Raw genomic sequence first — 22,050 nt, 5'->3', positions numbered from 1 at the left:
ACTGCAACTCCCTCCTCATTGTATTGCCTTTACATAGACTATCTCCCCTTCAGTCCACAATGAATGCCGCAAGACTCATCCACCTTACCAACCATTCAGTGTCCTCCACCCCTCTCTGCCAATCCCTCCACTGGCTTCCACTCACCCAACAAATAAAATTCAAAGTACTAACAATAATTTACAAAGCCATCCGTAACTCTGCCCCCAGCTACATCACTAACCTAGTCCCAAAATATCAACCAAGCCGCTCTCTTCAGTCCTTCCAAGACATCCTGCTCTCTAGTTCCCTTGTCACCTCCTCCCATGCTCGCCCCCAGGATTTCTCCAGAGCTTCTCCCATCCTTTGGAACTCCCTACCCCAATCTGCCCAACTTTCCCCTAATCTATCCATCTTTAGATGATCCCTGAAAACCCTTCTCTTTAAAGAAGACTATCCTGCTTCTAACTAACACTGTTTTACTTCCTCCATCAGCTCATCCCCCACAGCTATTACCTTTTGTATCAATTGACACTCTCTTTTTAGATTGTAAGCTCCAAAGAGCAGGGCCCTCTTATTCCTCTTGTACCAAATTGTAATGTAACTGTAATATCTGCCTTTATTTTGTTAAGTGCTGCGCAAACTGCCAACGCTACATAAAACCTATATAAAAATAATAATAAATAAATACATATATATATTGTATATATATATATATATATATATATATATATATATATATATATATATATATATATATATATATATATATATATATATATATATATATATATATACACACACACACATATATGAGACTGTATATAAATATATTAATACACTGTCTGCACTGACTGAATATTGAGTAAACACTGAATTTATAGTCTATGCTAAATGCAGACTGACTAACAGAGACTAGATTGACTGTATATAAATATATCAAATACACTGCCACTAACTGAATAACCTGCCTGCTTAATCTAAATCAAGCTATCTCTCGGTCCCCACCAACGACACTACACACGGCCGCCATGTAAGCAGCCTTGTATAGAGTGGGGCGTGGACTTAGTCATCCTGCCTTTGGCCAATTATGGCTCTCTTATCAGAGTGCGCTGTGATTGGACAAAGCATGCAGATCAGGTGCATGCTTTGGCCAGTCATACAGCAATTCGATGAAATCTTGCAGCGCATTATGGGGCGTTCCGCAGCACTCAAATTTTCCGCAAACGCCCCATAATGTTCGCTGTTCGGCGAACACCCGATGCTCGAATCAAGCCTCAAGCTTATCCCTATATTAAGAAAGGTGCCCATGTCATTGTACCACCATAGCTTCTTTCTAACAAGATATTTTATTACATGTCATTCTCCAATAAAAGTATATCCTTTCACTTGACTGTCTCTGTCAAGCTGGACAGTCTCTCTTTAACAAGGCAGTATTTTACATACCAGGGCATTATATAACACAGGGCAGTCATTTTTAACAGGATATATCCTATGACACAGTCCCCATCAAACAGAGAAGTCTACCACATATCACACTCTCTCTAAGAACCCTTTCGCACTGCTAGCACAGACGCTAGATTTAGCAGCGATTTACCGCTGTTCTAGCGTCACTTTTCGGTCGTTAGCAGGACGCTTTCAAGCTTCGGCAACGCTGCCCATTGATTTCAATGTCAGGGGTGGCTTGGGAGCGGTGTATACACTGCCCCAAAGATGTTGTTTACTGGACTTTTTTTTCCGTCCTGTAAGTGCACCGCCCCAGTGTGAAAGCAGATTAGGCAATTTTTATCATATGGCAATCTTTTTCTAACAGAACAGCCTCTTTTATAGCAGTCTTGGTATCTCATATAGTAAGCCTTCTGTCAGATGGCAGCCTTTCTACTCTGCCCCGTGGGGCAAGTTCTTATTAACAGCGCTATCCATCACATGACAGCTTTTCACCGGGCAGTCTTTTTCTAACATTTATCCCAAGTTCACATTGGGCCAATTTGGCATTTTTTTGGCAATTTGGCATGCGATCAAATCGGCAGCTATTGCTCGCAGTGGCACTGTCCGAATCGGTGCGATACCAACTTTGTGGCACCGCAGTGATTTCCAAAAGTAGTTCCTGTACTACTTTTGCCAATTTTGAATAGACATCTGCGGATGAACCAGCACAGATGTCTGTCAAATCGCCCCTGAAGCCAGACTGCATTGCCGGTTTGCAAAATTACATTTTCACTCTTTAAAACCACAGTCTTTTTTTCCAACAGTAAATCTGTTGAAGCAGTCTCTCTGCAACAGGATTGTATCTCACATGGCAATCCCTTTCTCATAGACCAGTCTCTCAAATGCCAGTTTTTCTCTGGCAGGACAGGCTGTCATCAAAAGGGCAGTCTGTCACAAGATGGTAATAACTTAGCAGGATTATCCTTTATCATGTAGCACTACCTCCGTAAGAGTTGCTAGTTTACCGGGTCCCCACTGCTGCACAGCCCCAGTCACACAGCATTTCCTTCATGCACTTCAACACAGAAATCTGTCATTGTCTTGTTTTTGATGTTTTATTAGGGGTTGATAGCTTAGAGTAGGAAGTAGGAAATCAAGGGATGCCCAACTTGAAAATAAAAACCTCCAGAACAAATGGACAATTCCTCTATTTACAAAAAGTCCAATTTTCCTTCCTCCTGCACAAACTCAGTTTTGTCGGCAAAGCACCCGCTGCTCACTCTTGAGGGAACTATCAGTTTTTGTTAGCTCAGCAAAGTCCCATTACAGGCAGGAGTGCTCAGTCCCTTGACAAAGTAGTATCGTGAGCAAACAGCATGGCTTTCCTTCTTCTGCTTCCCAGTAGTCACTGATCCCAGCTCCACTTGCTTGCAGAAAATGCTAGCCCACCTGGCTGCCACCAGCCATGTCCGACTGATCTTCCTCCCAGTCCTCCTGACTGATTTCTGCTCCAGTCCAGCCAGACTGGCACACTTCCATGGAGATTCCCCAGGGCAAGGATGAAGACTAATCCCACTGCTGTCTTCAGAGAGCACTGTTGCAGCTGACAGACTCTTCTTGTGTTGTCCCTGTTCAGTACTGATCTCTACTCTCTATTTGTCTTTTGCGCTGTCCTGTTGCCTCTCCTGTAGGTTCTCCTCAAACTGCCTCCTGTGGTGGGATGCTTCTAGGCCAGCTATCTTGAACCTCTAGCCCGTGGTATCACCCCTCCCAGGCAGGGGGTTCCTTCAAGGGCCACCGGCAGCCTCTCCTCAGCACTCCATTTCCATCTTGCACACTCCCAGCACAGATACCAGCGGTTAATGGAAAGCTCTTGATTGCAAGCAGCAGCCAATTTATGGCAGTCACATGATCATAGACCCTGCCTCCCAGCATCTGAAATCCCTTACAGGGCCAGGAGGTGCTGGCACCAAGGGGTTAAGGTTAGCTATAGGGCAGCAAAGTTTGCTTCAACATGCACCCCTTACCCAAATATGCATGTTCAAGTTCAAATAAGCTTTATTGGCAGGATCAAATACATTTTAGCATTGCCAAAGCAGTTGAGTTTGCATGGCAAGGGGGTAGCTTTAGGACAGTCTTTGGGGGGGGGGGGGTTACGGGGTAATATAAAGGGGGATAAAGTATTTTTAAGTCCTACATTTTTCATGTCTCTCTCAGGCTGTGATATGCTGTCACATATCGTGCAGCTATTTTCACTGTTGGCTCCTCTTCTCCCAGTAGAATTTGAAGTTTCCTCGTCTCTTTTATAGAATTGAAGTCTGGGACAGTCCCTGGATAGGGATGAGCTCAGGCGTGTTCACATGGAACACGTGCAGAGCCCGCCAGGAAGTTGGCGGGCTCTGCGCTAATCACAGGCAGTGAGACATTGCCCCGATGTGCGGCTGTAGAGATTGGGCAATGTCTCACTGCCTGTGATTAGCGCAGCGCTGCGCCGACTTCCTGGCGGGCTCTGCACATGTTCCATGTGAACATGCCTGAGCTCATCCCTATCCCTGGAGACATTGCTGGCACAGCCTACTTTCCCTTGGTATTGTAGGTCTATCTCTGCCGTCCTAACTCGATTTTCAGGCAGTGGGCGCTCAGTTTGAACAGGTTTAGGGTTTGTCTGTCTTTGGAGTCTTGTAGCACCTCTAGGTAAGGGGCCAGTTTGTAGTCTCTCTGCAGTGACTAGCCATGTTGTTAGCCATGACGTAGAGGGAGGGAAGAAACAACACAAGAGTCAGCTATAAAAAAAAAACTCAACCTAGACAATAGGTTCTGGAAGCTAGCAATGAACTGCAACAAATATGCTCAAAAGAGAAGGCTGGGCATTTGTACAGTAAGCTGTGTCGTTCACAGCGAAACACAGTTGGCTTAGTTTCTAGAACAGCTCAATCCAACATAAAACTCTCCCACTCAGGCTTCCCCGCAGGACTGTGATATAAGGTAATTAGCAGTAACCTCATGGCTAATCTCCCTGTTTGGAAGGATAGGACTAGCATTCTCTTTGCAGACATTCAGGAGGGATTACATGGATCGTGCACAATATATAATAGTACAGTGCTAATACTAATTGCCATGGTTCTCTTCCAAGCAGACCTTTCCTCAGTTATTTTCTAAATTCAGCAAAATGTCAGAAATATCCTTTTAATATTTGGCTGTATTTAATTGTTCCCATATTCATTATCTGTTTTCATTGCTAAAGAGACACTGGGTTAAATCCTAGAGGACAGAGTGTGTGTGTTTGAAATAGTAAACTCCAATAGTTATCATTAGGTTTTCCAGCATGCACAGCATGAAACCAGCAATAAATTGACTACACAATGTAAAGGCACTTCCCAGAAGAAAATTGTGAGGTGGATGCAAATTCTAATGATATTATTGCTGGTTATCACTCCATAGCCTTCAATAATTCCATGGTTTTGTTTGCATACAGTGTACTCTGTCTTTATCTGGTATAACAAACATCATATTATCGATAACTGCACTGAATAGCTCCTTTAGCCGGTAAAATATAACTCCCTATGGCTCTATGCAAATTTGAATTTTGTCTCTTGTTATTTTTCACCAGAAAAGGGTTAAAGAGTTGGATGCCAGCATTGAAATATTTGCTAACAGCAGAGCCAATAATAAGTATCCAACAGCCACCAATTGTAGGGATCTGCTGCTCTCGGCTTTTGCATACTAATTAGCACAGTGTTTGTTGTTTACGGACAGGTACTTCCTGACCTTTCTAGCTGGGTCAGAAACCTTGACTGGAGGACTGTGATGGTATGTAACAGGGAGTTTCTAGGAAGTAGACTGAGCGACATGACCTTATACACACAGGGGCTGCATATATTTCACACAGGCCAGAAGCAGAGACTAGTTAGTATTCCTATGTTCTTATTGTTTCACTGTAGCTGCACATAACTTCATGAGTGTGTATCTAAATCCTGATTAGAGGCATATCTCTATCCTTTTGTTGTTGTCTAACATACACAGTCCCAGATAGCTAGGTCCGTGCTGCGTAGTGATCACCTTCCAGTATTATCAGGAATCCGCAGCAGAGATGTCCAGATCTGTGTGACTACACAGAAACTGAGACCAAACCATATATAAAGTTAATTTATCAATAGTAAAACAAAAGTCATTCAAAGACCAAACAGCTAACATAAAGACATAACTGAATAATTAACAAGGGGAGCAGAAATAAGGCAGGAGGGTACATGATACAGGGCAAGATCAGGAGCAGAATAAATGGCAAGCAGCATCTGACTTAGCACAGCAAAGTGTACTAACAGAGGAGAGAAACTGGAAACTGCTGGCTGCTGGGAGATACCCACTGGTGGACAGTGGAACTACACGTTTCCACTCTGGAAAGCACAGTGCCACCAGCAGGTGATCCAGGTTCTAGCAAGCATATTAGTAAGTGAACCTGATTATTTCAATAGGGTTTATATGCAGCTTCTTTTTTATTTTTAACCAAAAGATTTTTTATTGGATTTTGTATATTACAAGTATCAATAAAAGCAATGCAGGTATCAACGAAGTACACAGTTAAAATAACAATATTTGGATGAATAGTCTTGGAACTATAACTCACATTAGAGCTACGTAACAGAATGTAAGAGAATGGCCTCCTAGGAGGCAGAGCCCGTCACCCCACACGGGTTCACACTGTGAACAGGCTCAGGTCTGGTGTTGAAAGAAAGTAGCTCCCCTTGACCTTAATGAGGGTCTCGGGAAATAGAAATGGTGTATACACGTTCCCAAATTAACCATTGAACGCCTAGGAATCTTGTAAACTGATATCAAAGAGTTTTAAAAAGTTTAGGGAAAATAAAAACCAGAAAACAGTGATATGTGTTCAATACTTGATACCACACATGAGTCATTATGGGGGTAACTGCGCCCACCACACCCACTGGGGAGTGCCCTGGTGGTGCAGCCACTCCCAGGTATGTAAGTACTCACTTCAGCTGACGGATGGGTTGGTACCTGTGGCAGCTCTCACTAGGAAATATGTTTTCATCAAAATAGCGAATCTAGATCACAAGTGTGAGGAGGCATATTTGGAAGTTCTCCATGTTTCCCAGTGCTTGTGGAAACCTGGAACTCTCCTTTCTTTATATGCAAGGAGCTTTTCCATGAGAAATTGGTTATTTACTCTGGATATTACCACCTCTAGGGACGGTGGCATTGGTGACCGCCATTCCTTCGCCAATGAGATGCGAGCAGCATATAAAATATTTACAACTATTTTTCTCAGCTCTGGAGGGAACTGTTCAATACCAATGCTGAGCAGTACTAAATCTGGTTCAAGGGTAAATATGGTTTGCGTAAATTCCCTAAGTAAAGATTCTATTTTTTTCCAGTATAATATTATAACCTTGCAGCTCCATGGAGTGTGGAGGAGGCTCCCAGTGTTTTGACAATTCCTCCAGCACAGTGGGGTTACGTTTGGGTGCATTTTGTGGAGGCGAAGCGGTGTTAGGTACCACCAGTGTAGGATTTTTTGGGCATTGTCCCAGTGGTCTGTGTAGGCAGAGGATTTGCTATTATATTTAATTGAAAGATGCCATTGACTAATTGGGTATTCTTTCCGCAATTCCTGTTCCCAGCGTACCATGCAGGGCAGTTTGGAGTTCATGTAGAGAGGGTTAGTGAATTTATAAAACAGTGAGATCCCCTTCCTGCTTTTAGGTCGTTTATTTAGAAGAAAGTCCCAAAGTGCTTGAATAAAATTCCACTGGACAAGCTATAGTGTTTAATTTGATATAGTTTATATGTGTCTGACATCTCTCTCTCTCTTTCTGTGATTGCCTGTTTGTTTCCAATATTGGGTCGACATGTTGGGTATGAGGTATTGGTAAATCGCTAAGGGGATTTGTAATGTGCACATTGGTGTGTCAGAGATTTTTCTATGGAGTAGGTCCGACCATGACATGAGTGTGGTCTGTACAATAGGATATTGTGGGGTTTCAGGTTTGTGATATATGCTGGCTGCCATAGCCAGAGCTGGGTGATCATGACCGGGGGTGATAGCACATTCCATATCCGACCATCTGTTGTCGGATTGGTATGAGAACTAGTATTTAATTTGGTCCAGTACTGCTGCTTGGTAGTATGTTTGTGCAATAGGGAGTCCCATCCCTCCTAGGTGTTTGGGTTTGTAAAGTTGCGCTAGTGCTATCCTAGGTTTTTTCCCCACCCATATAAAAGTGTTCAAGATTTTGGATAATTTAGCGAAGAACTTTTGGGTTATAGGTACTGGTAACGTCCTAAAATGGTATAATAGCTTAGGCAGAATTTGCATTTGATATGCTGCTTTCCTCCCCACCCACGAAAGTTGCACTTTAGCTAATTGGCTCATTTCATCTTCCAATCTACTCAACAAAGGAGGGTAGTTGTGGAGATAGGTGGCAGCAGATGAGGGGGATAGTTGCACCCCTAGATAGGTGATAGAGGGGGGTTCCAATTACATGGGAAGATGTTTTTAAGTTTATTTTGAGCGCTGGATGGCATATTAAGTGCCAACGCATAGCATTTACTAGTATTGACCTTATAGAAGGATACTTTCCCAAAGTCATTTATCAAAGTTTGAATGGATGTAAGGGAGGTTACAGGGTCTGTGACAGTTAGGATTACATCGTCAAAGAGACCTATTTTATGGGTCTCTGATCCTACCTTGATGCCATGTATGGATTCAGAGGTTCTGATACATTCTGCTAAGGGTTCTATGACGAGCGAAAATATGATAGGTGATAGTTGGCATCCTTGCCTAGTGCCGTTAGTGAGGTGGAAGGGGTCAGAGAGAAGATCTGAGTTGTAAACTCTTGCCGATCGTTGGGAATACAAGGACATTATAGCTGTATGGATTTGGCCTGGTAGTCCGAATTTTTGTAGGGTCTTAGATAGATTTGACCAGTGCAGTGTGCACCCTATCGAAGGCCTTCTCTGCATCTAAGGCTAAGAAAGCACTAGGGAGTTTGTTAAGTTCAGTGTATCGTAGAAGGTTGAGCATCCTTCTTGTTCCGTCCGGGGCTTGCCTGCCTTTAACAAAGCCTGCTTGTTCCAATCCTAGAAGGGAGGGAGTATTTTTCATTAATCTGTTGGCGAGCACTTTAGCATAAATTTTAAGATCTGAATTCAAAAGTGAAATCGGCCTAAAGTTCTGGGGGAGGGAGCTATCTTTACCTGGTTTCGGGATAGTAACTATAATAGCCTGTAGCATTTCTTTTGGAAAAGAGCCTGTGGTAGTAGCTAAGTTAAAGATCTCTGTCAATTTAGGGGTTAGGACTGTAGTGAATGCTTTGTAGTACTCGGCCGAGAAGCCGTCAGCCCCTGGGGACTTGTGCATGGGTAGAGACTTGATTACCGCGGCCACTTCCTCGCATGTAATGGGGGAATTTAGGTTGAGCAGTGTGGGAGCATCTATCATGGGTAAGTTGAGATTGTGAAGGAATGTGTCAATTTCCATTTCAGAGGGTTGATGAGTGTCAGGCCGCGTACACACGCCGGGACTGTTCGCCCAACTTTGTCCGTCAAACAGTTTCGGCAAACAGTCCGCTCAAACTTAGCATGGACGGACATGGCCACACACGACGGACGAACAGTTTGCTGAAACCGTGCGCGATGACGTGAACGGCACGTACGACGGGACGAAAAATACGACGTCCTATACACTGCATTATAACTTTCGGCGTGAAAATCCTTTCTGAGCATGCGCGTAACTTTGTTTGACGAACAAGCCTACACACGAGCGGACTGTTCGCTGAAACAAGGTTTCAGCGGACAGTTTTTCGGAAATTCCAAAAAACCTTGTCCGTCAAACTGTCCGCTGAAACTGTCCGCTGAAAGCCCACACACGAGCGGACTGTCCGCCCAAACACTGTTCAGCGGACAAAGTTGGGCGAACAGTCCGCCCGTGTGTACGCGGCCTCAGAGTCATGACTAAGATTATATAGGGAGTGATAATAGTCCTTAAATGTGTTCGCTATGTCTTTAGGGTTGCGGAAAACCTCGCGGGAGCTGTGGTGCTGGATGAAGGGTAGATTCATTTTAGCCTGCCGTTTTTTTAGTTGGTGGACCAAGAGTTTGCTTGTTCTATTATTTTGTGAGTAGTAGGATAGTTTCATTCTCTTGAAGTAAATGTATGGATTTACTTCCTGTCGTAGCTCTTCACGACATTCAGTAAGGTGCCGTAGTATGCTAGGAAAGGAGGTAGCTGGGTTTTTGTGTTGACACTCCAATTCAGCAATTGTTTTGTGGAGCTGTGTTATACGGTGGGTTTTCTTCCTACGCTCTCTCGAGGCTATCTGTATAAGGGCGCCTCTGGTAAAAGCCTTGTGAGCACACCATATCGTTGTTGGGGAGCACTCCTCACTAGTATTGAGGTGAAAGAACTCTTTGATGTTTGCTTCTATCTCGTCCCTAATGAGGGGAGGAGACAGAAGAAAGGTATTGTTACGCCAGAGAGGTCTACAAGCAGATTTGTTGACGTCCATAACCTCAAGTGTAACTGGAGCATGGTCCGACCAAGTAATGCTATGGATATCAGTTCTAACAAAATTTTGTAAAATATGCATATCCGTGAGAAAAAAGCAATCTTTGAATAGCTATTGTGTACTGTAGAGTAATACGAATAGTCCTTCTCAGTGGCCCGGGTGCAGCGCCAGGGATCAAAAAGTCTTTCCTCATGGCAAAAGTTACCTAAGCAAGGTCGTTGCCTGAGGGCCATAGAGGAGGAGTCAAGTTCAGCATTAAGCAGTACGTTAAAATCTCCACATATTATCAAATAACCTTTCTGCATAGCTTTAGCCTTATTCACTACTTTACGGATAAATTGTATAGATTTCACATTTGGTGCATAAAGGTTTACCAGTGTATACACAGAATTATTAATTTCAGCGATCAGAATGATATAACGATAGTGAGGGTCGGTGTGTTCCTGCAATACTCCATTCCTTTTCGTCTGATCGTTCGCATTGAATATATGTGGGAATTTCATGTGCGTGCATCTTGGTGGTTTTACGCTGGCAAAGTGAGTCTCTTGCACACACATAATATCACAGTGCATGTCAGAAGCAGATTTCCAGAGCGCCCTGCGTTTGTGGGGGCTGTTAAGGCCTCTCACATTGTGAGACATGAATTTAATGTTCATTTAAAAGTAAGTGAGCTGTTTGCCGCCATCCAAAGGTGAGAGCTAGAAGTGAGTACAGTAAGTAGGAATGGTTGACCATGTGAGTAGTAAATAAAAGCGTATTTTATTTTTTTTGATAGATGGTGAGGGAACAACAAACTGGGAACAAGACCATGATCGGTCATCAAATAACTGGGTAGGATCACCTATACTGTGGTCCAGTGAACAGAATACAGAGTTCATCCTGTAAATGCAGGAAGGGGGAAAATAAATGTTCAAAAATAGCCGATCAGCGGGTGCTGAATTGAGCCAACGCCTGGGTAGCCAACTGTTATATAGGCACTTGGGTGATGAAGTGCGGAAAGGCTGAGAGAGGGGAGCAGGGGAAGAAATCAGCAATAAAGCACTGTTGTGCGAATCGTGTACTTATCTGTTCCGTCTTTGGTGCCGGTGGTAGTTACGCCGGTCCTACAGAGGGTCAGGGTCCGCCGCTTCTACGTTTGTTGGGAGGAGACGCCACTTCTTGAGGAGTTCCATGCCTTTTTCTATACATGCAATCACATGCGATTCATTATTCATTTCCAGTAGGAGTTTAGCTGGGAAGCCCCACTTATATAATATCTTGTGATTATGCAGTATCTTGGTGATGGGGACTAGATTGTGTCTAGCCATGAGTGTAGCTTGTGACAGGTCAGCATATAGAGCGATCCCCACAAAGGGGTCCGGGAGGGACGGATGCTGTCTAGCATATCTCATTAGTTGATCTTTCACATGGTAGAAGTGGATTCTTGCTATAACATCCCTGGGGACTTGCTCAGATAAGAATGAGGGTTTGGGCAGCCTGTGTGCTCTATCAATGACAACATCAGCAGGTCCCAGAGTTGGGAGAGCAGTGGTCATAAGCTTTTGAAGATAAGCAGTTAGTTCAGCTGGTTTGATAGTTTCCAGAACTCCTCTAAACTTCACATTATTTCTGCATGCCCTGTCTTCAATGTCCGCCATTTTGAGGCACATAGCTTTTATTTCATCCTCAACATCAAAATGAGCATCAACTAGTTCATTATGTGCAAATGTGAATTCCTCCATTTTGAGTTCCACATAGATCTCCCTGGCTCTAACTGCGGACAGCTCTGCCTTAGTGGAGTGCACAAATTAAGCCATGTCCTGCTGCAGGGCCCCCCTTAGACTTTGTAGCATCTCCTTCCTAGTGGTGTCCAATATGGGCTGACCTGATGTGGGGAAAGTGTCCAGCTGCTGTGCAGATATGGAGGATTCCTCCATGCCATCCCCCTCTGCTCCTGTGTCTGCCTGGGTGTCCTCTCCCTCCCCAATCCTCTGTTTCTGCTTAACTGGGCTCACAAAGGGAGAAGGGGGCATTGGGGACAGTGGTGGACAGGACTCACCCATGTCTGTTTGAGCTGCATAGGCTGCATGTCCAGGGGAGGCCGCCGTGCTGTGTTCCTTGTGGGCGCCATCTTGGATCTCCCTGCCGGCTGCTGGAGGGAAGAAATCAGTCAGTCTTCGTGGCCCCTCTCATTCCTTTCTTTTGCTCATGGTGACCGATGGGTGCCTGGCAGGTTCCCCGTTCAGAGGGTGCTATTTTTAGGCTCGTAGGCTCGCTGTGTGCCGCTTTAATATCCCCGCTGTGTCAGAGCTCTCCTCTCACACCACCATGCGCTCTGGCTGCCAGCTCTGCCCCAGCTTCTGTTATTTTAGTCAATGCTGTCCATTCTGGTCTGGCAGGGGGATAGGCTGGTTGGACAATGGTTGTAGGGTCTCCTTTAATGCTGACTAGCCGCTGAACTGCTTTTAAAAGCAGAAGGAGGGGAAGTACCCACGTCACCTTCTGCGGACTTGCTCAGACTCTCCCGTCCCACTGGGAGAACCCGAGAGACCAGCTGGCACATACGCTGGCTGGTTGGAAAGCCAAACAAAGCCAGGATCAGTATGATCGGCTCTCCCCACAAGCTTGCACGTAGAGGCACGCAAACAATGACCGTGCTGCACATGTGAGGTATGTCAGGGCTGGGCTCAGCCCTTCCTTCTCAAAGCTGGCCGCTCAGCTGTCGGCTGATTGCCAGCTCCGATCTGTCCATAGTGACTCACTGTTGATGCTATCCTGTTCGTCAGTCCTGCCTAATTAAGTTGTACAGTCCAGATGATCTCTGCCTTCACCTTGGTCACATCTCTAGAGATGCTCTCCTGTGTTCCTGTTAAAGACTTGCTTGGCTAACATTCCTTCTGACTCCAGATCCTGCTTGCTGTTCTACTACGCTCCTCTCTGGCTCCCTGACGTTTTGGCTTGTCTGACTATCTGTTCTGGTTCCTGAATTCTGACTATGTTTTGAATACGTTTACTCTGTTTACCTTTTTTTAATTATTATTAAAGTGGTTGTAAACCCTTACAAACCACTTTGACCTACAGGTAAGCCTAGATTAAGGCGTACCTGTAGGTCCAAGAAATATCTCCTAAACCTACACGGTTTAGGAGATATTTGCCGAAAGACAGGCACCGCTGTCTACGGGGCATGCGCCGAAGACAGCGGCGAGCAGGCGCACTGAGCACGCCGCTGTCAACGCCGATATGCCGCGAGTGGTGGCTCCCGTGCGCATGCGCGGGAGTGACGTCATCGCGGCTTCGCCGAATGACAGCGGCGGAGCAGCGAGACCCACCCAGAAGATGGATGCTCTGGACTACGGGGGACAGCGGTGACTTCGCTGGCTCCTGTGTCAGGTAAGTGACACATAATGGACTACTATGCGATGCATAGTAGTCCATTATGCTTTACCTTTGCAGGGAATCAAAGAGGAAGAAAACTCATCAGGGTTTACTTCCTCTTTAAACAAGTGTGTTTTAACTGTACTTCTCAGACTGACGTCTCAGTCTGATTCATGGTTTCTGACAGTTTATCATCGCTAATGTCAGATCATGGGTAGTAATTCTAGCACTAGGCCCCCTCTGTAAATCTAAAGTGCTAACCTGTAAAGGCTTTTAAAGCATAGCCTATGGGTAGTAAAATTTACATAATTTGTCACCATTGCACAGGCGTGCGCAATTTTAAAGCGTGACATGTATTCTCTAGGGCAGGAGTAGGCAACCTTTGAGAGGTGGAGTTCTACTCAAACAACATGGTATAGATCAAAGATCACAGTGTGCCGTGCCATTTAAAAAAAAAAAAAAAAAAATTAACTAGCAAGCCCCCAATGAAGACTAAAGAAAAAATCTTATTAAACTAATGCCTCTGTAGAAGTATAAATTTAGCCTACCTTATTTAGCTTCAGTGAGAAACTCGGCATTCACTATTTTTTTTCATGTCTGGTGAGTAATTGGTCATCCCCCACAAGCCTGAAGTTCATCATAACACAGAACATCTGGTATGGCAGGCTGATTTCTTAGACTAGTTTCAGGCCACAGTACTATGTAGGGCAGTTTACAGGGGTCAGTAGTACGTAGGGCAGTGTACAGAGGTCAATAGTATGTAGGGCAGTGTACAGAGGTCAGTAGTATTTAGGGCAGTGTACGGAGGTCAGTAGGATATAGGGCAGTGTATGGAGGTCAGTAGGATGTAGGGCAGTGTACGGAGGTCAGTAGGATGTAGGGCAGTGTACAGGGGTCAGTAGGATGCAGGGCAATATGTAGGGCAGTGTACAGAGGTCAGTAGTATGTAGGGCAGTTTACAGAGGTCAGTAGTATGTAGGGCAGTGTACAGGGGTCAGTAGGTTGTAGGGCAGTGTACAGAGGTCAGTAGGATGCAGGGCAGTGTACAAAAGTCAGTAGTATGTAGGCAGTGTGCAGAAGTCAATAGGATGTAGGGCAGTGTACAGAGGTCAGTAGGATGTAGGGCAGTGTACAGAGGTCAGCAGTATAAAGAGCAGTGTATAGGGATCAGTAAAGCAGTGTATGGGGGTCAGGAGGGTATGGTACTGGGGGTCAGGAGGGTATAGTACTGGGGGGTCAGGAGGGCATGGTACTGGGGGGTCATGAAGGTACTGTATTGTGGGGTCAGGAGGGCACAGTGCAGGGAGGTTAAGAGGGTACAATACTAAGGGGCCAGGAGCGTATGGTATTGGGGGGTCAGGAGCGCATCGTACAGGGAGGTCAGGAGGGTACAGTACTAAGGGGCCAGGAGGACATGGTATTGGGGGGGTCAGGAATGCACGGTACTAAGGGGCCAGGAGGGTAGGATATTGGGGGGTCAGGAGGACAGTACAGGGGGTTAGGAGGGTATGGTATTGGGTGCTAGGAGGTCATGGTACTGGGGGCTCAGGAGGGCAGAATACAGGGGGGGTTCAGTAGGGCATGGTGCAGGGAGGTCAGGACGGTATAGTACCAGACCTCAGTAATTTGTATTTCCTCCAGCGCGAGACTCTGCTAGGAGCCTAATCTGACAGTCGGGGAGGCTATGGCTATTGAATCCTATAGGGGAGACCGGAGCGCTCTCCATCCATCTTCTCTGAGTGCTGGCGGAAGATCCGGGAGCCCATTATCATGCTCACGGGGACACAGCAGGGAGGCAGCTCCACTCTCCCCATCCATGGATGCAGCCGCAGTGGAACTCAGGTGGGCACAGGCAACGTGAGACTCCACATGCAACCACCAGCGCAGCCATGCCAGAAGCGGACGCCCAGACAGCGCACAGTGATGCTAGCTCCAGACATCCTAAGGTAAGGGTATCCTGAGGTGAGGGAGGCTCAGGTCCTTACTTTTAAAATGCCTGTAGCATTTCCCAGGGTTGTTACCTATGTGTTTAGGGGAGGAGGAAAGGTAATATACTTAATGTGTTTTATGTGTATTTTGGAAAGCTGTGGATAAAACAAGATCCTCCATCATGCTCTAAGAGAAAGTGCCCATCTTGCAGGGATACTTTAGGGGAGTCTTGGACAAAAGTGTTGTGCAGAGACTGTATAGATGCATTACTCAGAGAGAGGGCATCAGAGCAGAAGGTGGGTCTAGCGGCTTCAGTGAAGGAGCTTTCCTCCACTTTTCAGTAATTTAAAACCCTGTTTGAAGGGTTTCAAATTCCCACCGCAGACCCTTCACCTGCACCCCAAATCACAATGCCTCCACAAGCAGAGCAAGCTTCAACGCCTGCCATCCCTACCACAGCAGAGAGAACTCCAGGGGACTCCAGGAAGAAGACTAGGGAGGAGCCGGACAGTGCGACCTTAGGTTCCCAAGAGTAATCAGAGAGGGAAGACTGGGACGGGGAGTCCAGGAAACCCTCATGGTACAAACTCTCCCTGGAAGAGGCAGAGGACCTCTGGGGTGCTATTTACACCACGCTTGAAATTCAGGTGGACAAAAATCCCCTGACACTCCATGACAAGATGTACAGGGGCATGGGAGAACAGAAAAGGAAGGTTTTCCCAGTCCATGATGTCCTGGTTGAAACAATCAAAAAAGAGTGGCAGCATCCTGAGTGGAAACCTTTTTTCTCTAGAGCTTTGAAAAAGAAGGTTCCCGTTTTCAGAAGATAACTCATACGTCTGGACTAAATATCCCAAACTGGATGCTGCCTTCTCCTAGGTCTCCAGGAACACGGATCTGGCCTTTGAAGATATGGGAGATTTAGCAAATACTATAGACAAAAGAATGAACCCTCTTAAAGAAAACTTGGGAATCAACCATAGGAAATCTGAAACCAGAAATGGCCATCGCAGTAGTGGCCCATAAGCTGCAACATTGGCTTTCCCAAACTCAGGCTCATATTGAGCCGAAACCACTATGGAGACTATTTCATCATCTGTTCCTACTATTCTGCGAGGAGTGGTGTATATAACGGATGCGTTGGTAGAAACCATCCGCATGTCTGCCAGGTTCACAGCCCTAGCCACCTCGGCCAGAAGAGCCTTGTGGCTTAAAACTTGGCAGGGCGATAGTGCCTCTAAGGTCAAATTGTGCAGGAGATTTGCTTTTTGGTCCTGGGCTGGAAACGGTGTTAGACCGCAAAGCCAACAAAAATAAATCCTTCCCTGTCAAACGCAAACCCCCTATCCAAGCAAAGAAAGGGTTTTGCACGCAGAGGGGCAAAGGAGCCCCTAAACCAGAGGGGGGAAAGAAATCTTGGGGCCAAAGGGGCAAGGACAGAGGAGGTGCGATTTTTCACTCTCCAGAATAGCCCTAAAAAAGCTAATGACACTTCAACCACAGTGGGAGGAAGACTGGGGGCCTTCCTCCCACAATGGGAGGCCATCTCCTCAAGTCAATTTATCCTGGGGATTGTAAGGAGGGGGCACCGCCTGGAATTTACTAAAACCAACCCCACAAGGTCTCCTGGTCACACAACATCCAAGATGTGTGGAGAAGGCAGAGGCCCAATTAGGGACATTAAAAATTGGAGGAGCAAATCTTAATGCACAGGGTTCCACAGGGGGAGGAAGGTGGGGGTTTCTACTCTCACGTTTTTGTAGTACAGAAACAATCAGGGAAGTACAGGCTGATCCTGAATCTAAAACCCCTGAACCAATCTGTATCCTACAAGAGGTTCCGTATGGAATCAATCTTTACGGTCAGAGCATTGCTACCCAAAATTGCTACATGGCATCAATAGACCTCAAGGATGCCTACCTCCATATCCCTCTCGCAAAGGTTTTCCAGAAATTTCTCCGTCCAGAGGTAAATGTAGAAGGAGAGACAATTCATCTACAGTTTCAGGCGCTTCCATTTGGCCAATCCTCATCATCCTGGGTTTTCACAAAGGTCATGGCAGAGGCCATGGCTTTTCTGTAGCTCAAATGGGGGTTGCAATAATTGTCTAAACCTAAAACTGACAAAGGAGGTCTTGAGAGGTCTGGGGTAGTTGCTAAACCTCAAAGTCCAGTTTGATACCATCTCATCGGATTACCTACCTGGGGTATCTGTTGTATTCCACTCAGCTCCACTGAGAGTTTTCTTCCCGGGAGAAAAGCTAAAGGCAATTAGACAATGCAGTAGCTTTTCTTTGGGACAACCAGCAGGTCTCTATAAGGTCAGCAATGTCGACATTGGGTCTGCTAGCCTTAACCATCCCAGCGGTTCAGTGGGCAGGGCTACATTTTCATCCCCTTCAAACCTTTGTCCTAAAGATATGGGACCACAGTCAGGAGTCGTTAGACACACTAGTAATTATTCCAGCTCAGGTAAAAAGGTCCCTCTGGTGGTAGAGGAAAGTGGTGAACCTGTTGCAAGGGCGTCTGTGAGTCATTCTGGTCTCCAAGATGGTGACCACGGATGCAAGCGGCAAAGGATGGGGCGCGCACCTAGGACACTTGAAGAGGCGAGGCGCTCAAGAGGTCATCCAGTCGGAAGGAACTGAAGGCAGTCGGGTTGGCACTCAGTTCCTTCAGGAAGGAACTACAAGACCACCACATTCAAGTACGCTCAGACAACTCCTCCGTGGTCACTTATATAAACAAGCAAGGCAGTATGAGGAGCGTAATTCTGTTAGCCCTAGTGACAGAAGTTCTGAGCTGGGCCGAAACCAATGCTTTATCCCTATCAGTGGTTTATCTAAAAGGGGAAAAGAATGTAGTGGCTGACTTTCTCAGCAGAAAGCAGCTGAGAGAGAGCGATTGGGTCCTCAACCAGGAGGTCTTCAATCTCATATCCAGAAGATGGGGACTCCCAGAAGTGGACCTTTTTGCGACAAAGCAAAACACAAAAAAAAATTCTTCTCCTTGAACAAGTAGGAAAACGCACTAGGGATGGATGCTCTAATTCATAACTGGAATTTCACAAAATGCTATCTCTTCCCACCACCGGTCTTGCTGCCGGCAATGCTGAGAAAATTTCAGAGAACACCTCTGTAATCCTGGTGGTACCACACTGGCCCAAAAGGTCCTTGTTCTTGGTCCTAAAACAATTAGCAGTAGAGCCCACATGGTTCCTTCCAGTCCGGGAGGACCTTCTTTCCCAGGGTCCGCTCCTTTGTCCCCAGGTGCATTGATGGAACCTCGCTGCCTGGCTACTGAGGAGGGGTTGCTAAAATCCAAGGGGTTTTCAGAGAGGCTATTGTCCACTCTGCTCAATAGCAGAAAGAAAGATACGCTCTTAATATACAAGAAGGTCTGAAAATGCTTTAATGACTGATGCGCAGGAAGCTCCTTCGAGGTACAGAGATTCATATCAGTCTTGGAATTTTTACAGTGGGGGGGGCAGATAAGGGGTTAGGGTAAGCCATGAGCACCTTAAAAAGCCATATATCGGCACTCAGTGCATATTTGGAGAAACCTCTGGCCTCCAATCCTTGGGGGGTCAGATTTATCAAAGCACTAGGAAGCAGAGGACGGTTCAGGGCCCACCCATCCCCAAGCGTGACCTATTCTTGGTCTTACAGGCCCTCCCTTTGAACCTTTAAAGGAATGTTCACTAAAAATCTTACCTTTTAAGACAATATTTTTAGTTGCAGTGATAACTTGGGTTAGTGAAATTGAAGCTTTATCAGTCAGAACCCCTTTTTATGTAGTTTTCCCAGGCCGGGTTGTTTTCAAAACGGATCTAGCTTTCTTACCTAAAGTAGCTTTGACGTTTCATAGAAGCTAGGAGACAGTTTTTCCCACTTTCTGCCCTAAACTTCATCTGTTAGATGTAAGTATTCCTTGTTTGTTTTGTTTTTGGCGCAAGAAAGGGGTACAGAGCCTCCAAACGCACTATTGCTAGGTGGCTTAAATTAACCATTGGACAGGCCTATACATTAGCAGGAAAGGAAGTTCCTGTTGGTATAAAAGCACACTCTACTAGAGCTATGGCAGCGTCTCAAGCGGAAAGGGCTGGATCGACGCCAGAGCAAATTTACAAAGCAGCAATGTGGTCCAGTTTCACCACCTTTGTAAAGCATTACAGGGTGGATCTGGTGTCGGCAAATGAGCAAGCCTTTGGACAAAAGGCTTGCAAGCCATAGTCCCACCCTAAGTGATAAGTGCTTGTCTATCCTCTCATAGGGTGACCTCAACACAGGCACGATAGTAATATGTGATGGTATATTATTAATGTGTTCTGGTGTCTCCCCAGCTGACCGGAGGTACTCTTAGAAAAAAACTGAGGTCCGGTAGGGGGAAGCTGAAATTTATGGGCTGGCACAGTATGCCAGAAGGGAGGAGCCAAGCTCTGTCATCGTGGCTATCCTGAAAGACTACTGGAAAAGACGTTACCGGTAAGCGTAACTCAAATTTTTTACCAAAAAATACTGATTGTTACATCTAAACAAAATTTGACAGAAAAGGCCTGGTCTGGAAGTGGAATATTTAGACAGCATTTGCTCATTCTGGAGTTCAGTTTCAAATGCATGTGAAACTGCACTCAAAACAAATGACACAATCTGTGCCACTGTAGGGCGCATTCACTTCAGAGCATTTTGATCCAGGAGTTTTTCCAAAAGTCCTGCAAACAATCCCAAAGATGAATGAAGCTGCATAACAAAAGTGCAAAAAGAAAAAAGATAATACTGTATTTTAATATACCGTATATACTCGAGTATAAGCCGAGATTTTCAGCCTCTTTTTTGAGGCTGAAAGTGCCCCCCTCGGCTTATACTCGAGTCATCGCTGTCTGTCTGCCCGATCAGCGTGTCGAGCAGACAGACAGCGGCCATTCTAGGATTCAAAGGCCGCGCCTCCGTCTCCGCCTTCGCCTGTGATAGGCGGAACACTGAATTTCCCAGCAGTCTGTGTTCCGCCTATCACGGACGTCCTCTCATCCTCGTCCGTAGTATGAGGATGAGCGGACGTCCATGATAGGCGGACCACTGACTGCTGGGAAATTGAGTGTTCCGCCTATCACGGACATCCGATAGGCGGAACACTCAATTTCCCAGCAGTCAGTGGGAAATTGAGTGTTCCGCCTATCACCGACGGAGGCGCGGCTTTTGAATCCTAGAATGGCCACCGACGAAGAGCTGCGGGACGGGCCGGGACGCAGGCCGGGACGGGCCGGGACGCAGGCCGGGACGGGACGCAGGCCGGGACGGGACGCAGGCCGGGACGCAGGCCGGGACGCAGGCCGGGACGGGACGCAGGCCGGGACGGGACGCAGGCCGGGACGGGACGCAGGCCGGGACGGACACAGGCTGGACGGACACAGGCAGGCTGGACACAGGTAGGCTGCACGGACACACACACACACACACACACACACACACACACGGATGCATGCACACACAGGGATGGATGGACACACACGGATGCATGGACACACACACACACACACACACACACACACACGGATGCATGCACACACACAGGGATGGATGGACACACACACACACGGATGCATGGACACACACACACACACACGGATGCATGGACACACACACACACACACGGATGCATGGACACACACACACACGGATGCATGGACACACACAGGGATGGACGACACACAGGGATGGACAGGCATGTCTCACCCTCGGCTTATACACGAGTCAATAATTTTTTCCAGTTTTTTGGGGGTAAATTGGGGACCTCGGCTTATATTCGGGTCGGCCTATACTCGAGTATATACGGTAGATGATACCCTTGTCCCCAGAGAACACATGGAAAGATTAAAATGACTGTCCTCTTGAAAACCAGTCACCCTGTGGTAGTATTATGGAATCATGTGCCTTGTAAGTAAAGTACTATGAAACTTGTGCAGGAAGGGCCTAAGTTAGGTACCCTTTTTGGGAGGAAACATTAACACGCAGTATAAGGTGCACTGGCATATTCTGTATTGACCTTGAGTAGGCTTTTTAGTGCAACTGACAGGCAAGTCCTTAGCACAGTTATACAACAGTCCAATGAATAAACAGTCCCAATGTTTGACAAGATGTGTTACTGGAGGATGGCTTCAGTTACTGTGGGTAGCCTCCCTTTTCAGTAGCTATGAGAGTTAATTTCAGAAGATATGAGGGGTAATTTTCATCAGCCTGCACCGGCTCCAGGCTCCCGTAATGATTACGAAAGTGTATAAAATGATAAGGGGCTTGACTGGAACTTCTCCCTATGCTAAGTGCAGTCCCTCACAAGCGGGTTCCTGCCCCTGACCAGGCACTTAAAAGCATGCCAAAATGACATGGGTTCCCTTAGGGAACACCTGAATCACACAGGAACATGGTCCACATCCCTTTGTAATTCAGTGCTGGTTCGATTTTCAGCCCATTCATTTAAATGGGCTGAAATCACACTGGATCGCACCAAAAGTAATGCTGCTGTACTGGATCGCATGGTACTATGTTACCTTGTTGTTAAAGGGGGCTTCCAGATTCCAAAAATTAATCTGACCTGCACTTCCACAACCACTGTGCCAGTGTTGCGGTGAAGAGGCCCTTGTCCTCATCAGCATGGGTACAGGGTGCTTTGCCAGGGTCCCCCCACCCCAGCAAAGCACCTCCTTATGTAGAGGGCATGTGGAATGGTAGGGTTCAGGGGAAGGGTGTATGCTCATCCTCCTTTCCTGGCCTGCAGGGCTGCATGCTTTTTGCAGTGAGGTCCCCCCCCCCTCCAAAATCCATACCAGACCCAAAGGGTT

Source organism: Lithobates pipiens, unplaced genomic scaffold (genome assembly GCF_037356315.1).
Source record: "Lithobates pipiens isolate NorthernLeopardFrog02 unplaced genomic scaffold, aLitPip1_a1.2 Scaffold_18, whole genome shotgun sequence".
NCBI lineage: Eukaryota > Metazoa > Chordata > Amphibia > Anura > Ranidae > Lithobates > Lithobates pipiens.
This window is presented reverse-complemented; position numbering follows the sequence as displayed.